Source organism: Corapipo altera, unplaced genomic scaffold, assembly GCF_003945725.1.
Source record: "Corapipo altera isolate COAL_440 unplaced genomic scaffold, ASM394572v1 23, whole genome shotgun sequence".
NCBI classification, from domain to species: domain Eukaryota; kingdom Metazoa; phylum Chordata; class Aves; order Passeriformes; family Pipridae; genus Corapipo; species Corapipo altera.
In genome coordinates, this window is record NW_020884878.1 from 7,373,135 (window position 1) to 7,381,652 (window position 8,518).

The 8,518-nt window shown below is 43.1% G+C and overlaps 1 long non-coding RNA gene across 1 annotated transcript; it reads left to right on the plus strand.

Moving 5' to 3' along the window:
• The first annotated feature begins 5,073 nt into the window (after nucleotides 1-5,073).
• On the plus strand, nucleotides 5,074-8,283 carry LOC113944508. The gene is made up of 3 exons (XR_003526714.1): nucleotides 5,074-5,124; nucleotides 7,219-7,328; nucleotides 8,120-8,283. It is a non-coding gene; the product is annotated as an uncharacterized LOC113944508 (long non-coding RNA).
• The last annotated feature ends 235 nt before the right edge of the window (nucleotides 8,284-8,518 follow it).

Genomic DNA, 8,518 nt, shown 5'->3' on the forward strand with positions numbered 1-8,518 from the left:
ACCCAAGCATACCTCTAAAAATGTTTGTTCAGGGAGCCTTTAGCTTTGTTGTTTGTTTTGCTGCGTCCACTCAGGATTATCATCTTTTAAAGGTCACAAAAGGTGTCCAAACCTCTGAAGCTAAAGGATGATGAAGAGACCCTGATGGCAACAACAGATGACAGCTGGTATCAGGGTGCAACTAAGGCTGCAGTGACAGACTTTGACCAAAGTGACAATGAGATCAGAGTCTGCAGACCAGTGTCAAAAATAAGAGGTCACAGAAAGCATTCCTGCGTAAGGAAGGACTATAGTTTCAGCAATTTAGCATGGAAATCCTCAGCAAATCACCGGGTTAATCAGACCATGCAGTGATCTAAATGTGAGCTCCTGGAAGCATGAAGTCACCACTGAGAGGAGGATCAGACATGGAGCATCATTTCCACTTGGGCTGCCCTGGTGCACCGTGGCTGCACCACAGCCCTCTCTCCCAGTCCCACTGGTGTGGTGCTGACAGACATTTACACAGCTCCATGGTGAACTGGTTCAGGAGACTGAGTCAGCTGGAAACTGGGAGAACTGATTAAACCAGACCTGCACCAGTACTCAGGACAGTGGTAAGAGCTAAATGCACGATGAGAGGCATTCGCCCCGCACACCTCTGAACATGCTTCATAGCTTGAGAAATGTCCCTGTGTGCATTATTGCTCTTACAAACTTGTTCCCATATTCCCTAGCTTGCTGCCTAGCCCAGTGTCCCCTCTGCTATTTCTGTAACATTCTCATATTTAATACCATGAAATTTTTAAACAGTATGCTGGCTCAGGTTTTTTTGAGATCCTGCAAAGGGTTGCAGTCATGCAGTTCTGGCACTATTTTTGCTTAGCAAGCCAGGACAGAAGAGACAAGCAGGCCCTTGCAGCTCCCCCCAGGCAACATCCTGAGGACCAAAAAATGAGGGGGTGTTCCCTGGGATCAGTACAACAAGCTCTGGGGGACGCCCCTCTACACACACACACACACACATACACACACACATTCATTCCCAAGTTACACTAAACACTCTGACCATTTTTCTGTTCACTTTTTACTTCTATTTTTGCTTGTGAACCCCCAAAAGGGAAGGACCCACCTCACCTGCCTCACCAGGACAGCTCCACCAGCTCCAGCCCTCCACACTTTTTCCCAGCAAACCAGCTCCTTGTAGCATTCACCTGCCTCCTCTGCTACCCCAAGGACTGAGGTTCTTTTTAACTCACTGTCAGGTCTTCAGTTAATAACTGTTTATTGGGGGCTGGGAAGTACTTTAAACGAGAGATAGTTATGTTCCTATTTGTGTATGCTAAAAGTGAGGACTTCCATACAGAGGATAGGAATAGGGCAGCTTTTGTCTCCCTTCCTAAAAGCTACAAATTTCCCATGCTGAGTTTTGCCCTCGAATGAAGAAGCGAGCCTTCACTGTTCCATCAGACCCCAACCCCATCGATACTTGTACATATACTTAAATTTATTACGGTCAGTGGTCTTACTACAATGGCCATTAGGTTCACAAACATCAAGGACCCATTAATAAGGTCAAGAATGTGCTCAAGTCTTTTCAAGATTAGGACCTTAATGCCATAGCATCAGCCGGCTTTCTTCATGCCTCCAGCATTAGATGTGGCCAGCTGAAATCCCCAAGGATGGACACGGATGGTTGCCTCCAGGCTGCCATGCAGATAGAGGTGAGTGCCTCTGGACTGCTCCTGGGTGTGTGATGAACTAGACATCCCTGGGCATCACCCCTCACCATGGCAGTCCTGGTGGCAGCTGTGTGTGATTCCACATGCTCTGAACTAGTGTTTGACAGTTCAGCTCCAATTAAAACAAATAAATACGAAGCCAAGTGGCAGCAGGTCAGGCTCTGGGAGGATCCATCACAATGCTGAGCCACCAGTGGAGTCCTAAGACAGTGTTTTGAGTTACAGATCACTTTGGTGGCAGCTGACAAAGAAGCACTTCAGGTAGCTCCTCTAATGGACAACACCGCACGTGCCAAAGTGTGATGAAAAGATGTAACTCCTCGTTCCACCTACGCACAGATGGTTCTTACTACCAGACAGGTGAAACCTCAAACAGGGAGAGATATAGGATATTTTATTAAGCATACAGGTGAAATTAATATATAAGTCCATGTTTTCTCTCTTCCACTCACCTGGCTAGTCAAAGAAATTAACTGCCTGAGAAGGCTCTTAATTTTGATGATTCAACCCTTACTTCTCAACATAACAGCTGTGGGATCAAAAATTGACTTAGACTCACCTAGGTGATGTATTTAGTTATTTAAAAGAAAGATTAGCATGCTAATGTGTTGAAGCACTCAACACTAATTCATGACAAAACCATAATATTAAAGTTACCTCATTCTGTCAAAATATGCTCGTGCAGTATTTCTCTCATTTTAAATCACAAATCCTTTTCAAAAAGGAATTCACAGATTATCTCAAATCCCACTACTGTTTGGCAGGTGGGAACTAGAGTGACAGACAAAACAGAGCCAACTAAAAAAATAATTACTTTAGTATCAAAAATATTTTAACTGGGCAATAACAGCAAAGAGCTAATAGGAATGGGTTACACACATACAAACTGCACGAAAATATGTGCATATGGGGATGATTTTAACTGCCTCGTTTCTGATTTTTAAATTTTTTGTAGGTATTTTTTGATCTCTCTTTTGATGTCCTCTGGGCCACAAACCATGAATTGAGTAGTGCTGGTCTTTTCAGCGCTGAAGACATATTCCAACTCATCCAGCACACATGTAACAGACATTTCCCATTACAGCTTTTACACTTGAATGTACACTTTTAAGCTCTCCCTTTCATCATGAGCATTCAACAGTCCTGGGTGTGTTTAGCTGTTCCTGCTGCAGGTGAATACACACCCACAGAACATCGCTGCAGCCAACCCCCTGAGCTGTGTACAGCCATGGAAGAAAAAGGGATACAGCATGCAACTAAAGGGATCATGGTGGGCACGGCCCTGCTTCTTGCTGATGCCATTTCACTGTGTTTTCTAGATCTCCTCATTACTGAGGGAGTGGCTTACCAACAGGGGATAAAGGAGGGAAGCACAGGAAGGAAGCAACACACATCCTGACTAAGAAGCAGTGAATGATAGGAATAGGAAAAGAAGAAAGAGAAGGAAGGAATGAATGGATGGCAATACACAATGCTTAGCATTTATTATAAATACGCTTGTCATCCTCAGAAATGCTATTTGAACAGGAGACTCAAATCTAGCAAAGCAAGGCCTTTAACAGGACCCAACTTAAGCCTTAAATCCTGTGCTAGACTGAGACCCAGCTACTTAATCATCTTAATTCCCTCTCAGGTAAATATTGTCATTCTCCAGCAGATAAAGCAACGAAGCCAAAAAGGTTAAGAGATTTAGTAGCCACAGACCAGCTGAGGAAGCACAGCATGCCTGCACTATGGAGCTCACCCCAATGACAAGGACTGGGCCTTGCTGCAGAAACAGACACAAATTGCTGGAGCATCTACCTGTGCCTGCACCTGTGGCATGCTACAAGTCACAGTACTACACAGCTTGCTTTTATGTTTGTTTTTTTACTTTTTTTCTCATAGAAAAACATGTCTATCCATCCTGGCACCTATGTGAAGCTGAAGAAAGACAGAAATGAAACTGTGAGATCTCAAGCTGCAGGAATGACACCTACTGCCTGGGAAATGAACTGCTCACCTAAATGAGATCTGCACTCAGTGGGGAAGGGCTTCCACAGAACAAACCAGCACATGACATGACATGGACATGACCTGGCACTGTGTACTCAGAGCCCAGAAAGCCAACTGGATCCTGGGCTGCATCAGAGAGGGTTGGCCAGCAGGTCAAGGGAAGTGATTTTGCCCCTTTACTTCACTCTGGTGAGACCCCACCCAGAGTGCTGCATCCAGCTCTGGGGTCCCCAGCACAGGAAAGACATGGACCTGTTGGAGTGGGTCCAGAGAAGGGTCACAAAGATGAACAGCAGGATGGAGCACCTCTCCTGTGAAGAAAGGCTAAGGGAGTTGCCTGGAGAATAAAAGGTTCCAGGGAGACCTTAATGCCCTTTTCAGTACTTAGAGGGGGCTTATAAGAAAGAAGGAGACTTTTTTACCAGGATCTGTGGTGACAAGGACAAGGGGCAAAGGTTCAAAACTGAAAGAGGGCAGGTTTACATTAGACATGGAACAAATTCTTTATGAGATGGAACAGGTTGCCCAGAGAGTAGGTGCCCCATCCCTGGATGGGGCTTTAAGAAATCTGGTCTAGTGGAAGGAGTCCCTGCCCATGGCAGGGAGGTTGGATCAGATGATCTTTAAAAGACCCTTCCAACCCAAGCCATTCTGTGATTCTGCACAACAGGAAATTCAGTCAGGGAGAGAGGTTTATTGATTTGAAGAAAGGTGTTTAATTCCTGGTAAACAGTATACATAACCCAGGGGGGGAAAAAACACCTCCACCATGAACTCAGGTAAAAAATACCTTTTTTGGACAGGGAATGTGGCTAGAAAATGCTCATCCACACTACCAGCTAGGCTACACAGTTTGTAGCTCAAAGCACTTGAGAGTCTGAGTTGGAGGGTCTGCAGTGCATAAGAGGAAGAGCAGGAGCACTATCTCAATAAAAGACAAATTTGAATTTGTAGCAATAGCATTCTCTGAAGAAACTGTTTCATGATCACTTCTGGTGGTGTTAGGGAGGATTGCCTAAACCTTTCAGCCTCCTGCTTGCTCCTACCATATATATATGCACCCTTTGCACATGGAAAGTGTGAATTTTCTTTTCTTCTGTCTTTTTATGTAAAGACTTCATGATCCAGTTCACCCTACCAAACCACAAGTGTCTAAGCTGGCACAGCTGAGAGGAACAGGAATGGGAACTTAAAAGAAATATATAAACTAGCACTGATCTTGAAACAAATGTAAGGCTTGAATGCCTACATCAAGAAGGAAAATCAAAAGTTTCTGGCCCCCACATGTCTCTGTGACTTCAGCACTGTTAAGTATCCAGGGAAATGTAATGCTTCAGTGGTTGTTGTGATGTTACAGGCACTTTGGATAGTTGGAAACGTCAAGGAGGTTTCCAGGCTCAAATTTTTGGTAAGGATTTGCCCAGTCTGTCTCCTCTGATTAATAAAAATAGATATCCTTAATGCTTCTATAACTCTCAAATGATGAATAGTTTTGGAAAGACTGTCAGTACTATTCCAAGCGTTTGCTCAACGCAAAAATGCAAAGTCTCACAGGAAGGAACATTCTGCAGTGCTAAATACCCCAGCAATGAAAAAAAAAAATTAAACTGTTTTCAGTTTCACAGGGTCACAACCCAGACCGAAACACACTTTGAGTGTTACTGGGTGATGTGCACGCACACACGAGCCCAGAGCTGTCTCCATGAGAACCTGCTGGTTGAACCATGAGGTTCCTACAGGTCAGGGTAGAAATGTCTCCACCAGCCCAGTTCTGGGAAACAGCCTGCCCTTACAGTGCAAAGCTCCCCGTGGGCTAATTAGCCAGGAACAAGGTAGATCAACCCAAACAAGGCTGTGTCCTGCCCTGACTTACACCCCAGGGGCCTCCTGGCAGCCTGTCTGGAGGTCTGGTGTCTTCTCCCTGGGCTGCATCAGAGCCTTACTGCTACAGGGACAAGGGCTTTTCTGGTGTGCCCATCAAATGTGCCTTGGTGGGAGCTCTGAGCTGCAGCAGGGTAGTTCTCAGTCGCTTCCCCTCATTATGGCACATCAGATCAAAAAGCAGATGAAATGGAAGTCTGGGGTAGGTGACTGAGGATGAAATCTGCCTGAGGGCGAACAATGGAGTAAGGTGAAGGAACAGTGGCACAGTTACTCCACCTCTCTTCCCTGCTCCTGAGGAACTGAGCCCAGGCACAAGGCTGAGAAAAAGGAAGGGAAGCACTGTGGATCTCTAGTGTTCTGCAGTGGCTATAAAGAAAACTGGAAATATGTGGGAGCAATACCAATGTAGACTGGAACAGCTTTTACTGCTTATCTACTGCAATGAAGGACAATACAAAAACATCAGTGAGTATTTTTTTAAATTCAAAAAGAGAGAGGATGAGATGATAATAAGATTCCGATTCAGCAAAGAACCCTGAAGTATGTATAATGACCTTCTCAGATAAAGAAAATCTGTAGTTCATTTAACTTATTTTGTTTCAATTCCGTAATTATTAGGACTGAAAACTGGTTAGAATTCAATTCATTATGGCAGCAGCTTTAGAAATATTTTCTAAAGAGGTTCCATACTGCTCCTTACACAGTGTTCACAACTGAGCAAAACTATGACAGAGCAAGAAAGAAGAAAGAAATCACAAAACCGCTAACTTGCAGGATATGGGAAATTTTTTGAGACTGAACAGTGTTTGCACTTTGGAAAGATTTTGATGATTTCTTACAAGAAATATAAATATTTAAAGTAAAATACTTCAAAAGAGAGAAGTACTGTACTTCCCAAAGGAAGTACCCAGCCAAGTACAAAGACAAAGCAGACACCTTTAATCGTGACACGCTTCTAATGGAGCTGTTCTGCATTAGAGTGTCTGTTGTTTAACACAATCTGAGTGATGCAGGAAAGGACAGAAGTGATACAGCACACAGAACCACACAATTGAGCTAAACAGACCTGCACACATCTGAAAGATTACCTTCAGCCTCAGTTATACCACTAAAAAAATACAAGAGAAAACACCTCAAAAAATGAGGGAATGCACAAAAAAGATGTCCAGGGTCTATGCTTTGTTTTAGAAAGGGGGAAATATGTTTATTTTTAAGTATACAGAATAACAGTTAGTATGAAAGAGGCACAACTGACCTGCCTGTTCCACGACCTGACAGTAAGGGTTTGCTAACGCTGGGAAACCCAGCATTGCCTGGTTCTCAATGAGCCACTGCTGCTGCCTTTACATGGCCACAGCCTTCAGCAACCTTCAGCAGAGGTCCAAAATCTGCTGACAAGGGGTTTATCTGCAGCTAGAGCTAAACTAGCCCTCTAAAGATCAAGGCTGAGCTAACAAAAGTCATTTTCTGTCAGCAGCAGAGTATCCACACTTGGGAGTTTGCTGACAAAACCATGACAGTCAAAGGGCTGGGTGTTTTCCTATCGAGTGACGTTGGCAGAACTGTGTAGCACAGATTCAGTTTGAAAGACTGAAAACCTAAATTTGTTCTGCAGAAGGTGGTTTGACAACTCCCAGCTGACCCCAGGAATCCACAAGCATGCACACCGCGATGCCAAGGCAGGAGTCAGAACACGGCAGGACAGTTTTCAAATGAAACAAAAATTAGGTAAGTTACAAGCATATTGCTCCCGCTCAGAAAGTCACTAAGTGACAAGGTTAAATGATATTTTATAGACAACTTGATTTTATTAACCATCTCAGGGGATGCTCCTGCTTTTCTACCACCAACAGTACACTGGGCTACATGGGCCATTAGTCCAGTTGGGTTGGTAACCCCAACTTTGTGACAGTATAAACAAAACCGACATGTACTCTCTATTTTTTTACAGATGCAAACAGAAAGAAACAGTCAAGAAAAAGAAAAGTTAGAAAATAACACTGCATACATACAGCTCCAGTTACCCTCCACTCAAACTCAAAGCATTGACAAGACTCTTGAGTTATCTCATGAACTGCTTAATAAATAGAAAATGTGGAGGATACTGAAATGCTCGATACATTGAGTAAAAATGTAAGGACTTTGCTTATGTCTGAAAACAAAAGGGTTAAGAAGCATATACACCTTCCCGTTACTAAAATAGGTTTGTACTATGAATACTCAGCCCTCTTTTTCTCAGTGTTTCTCTATGCCTTTAAATTAGAGCTAAACACAACACCTTTTTCAGTTTTCCAGTTGGTAGCTATACAGAAATGTCAGAACAAAAAGATTGACTTTAGCCAAACGTTAAGGTGCTCAGTGACACCACTTTCCCCCATAACTTCTATACTGAACTCATTACCTTAGCCTGGATTAAAGCACATGTTACCACAAAAGAGTAAGGAGGTATAGTTTTAATCTGAATAATCCTTTTTAGAGGCTGGTTCCATCTCTGGATATTGACTGTATGTTCTGTTTAGAAAAAATGAAGTGCTTAAAGTGGGAGGCTTCCCCCCATTACTGCCTTGGGACTGCAGAACAGAGAGCCAGTGTCCACTCACCACAGCCATGGAAAAGAGAGAGATGGATTTTTTCAGGGATACACCCAAAATGCTATATCTGTTTTTTACTTTTAAGAACAGAGATCACTGAAACAGAGATGCCTTATAAACTACAGGTATGACTAAGAAATGAGAGGTTACACTTCTGTTGACAGAACGTAAAAATTTTATTTTCATCTACAGTGATATTCATAGACATTTTCCCAAACACAAGCTAATTCTGTTACTTCCAAGAATAAATTAATCTCTGCTGTCAAATAACCTCTACATTTTTTGTACTAAAGCAGTATTTTTATGTACTAAAAAGTAATAACACCT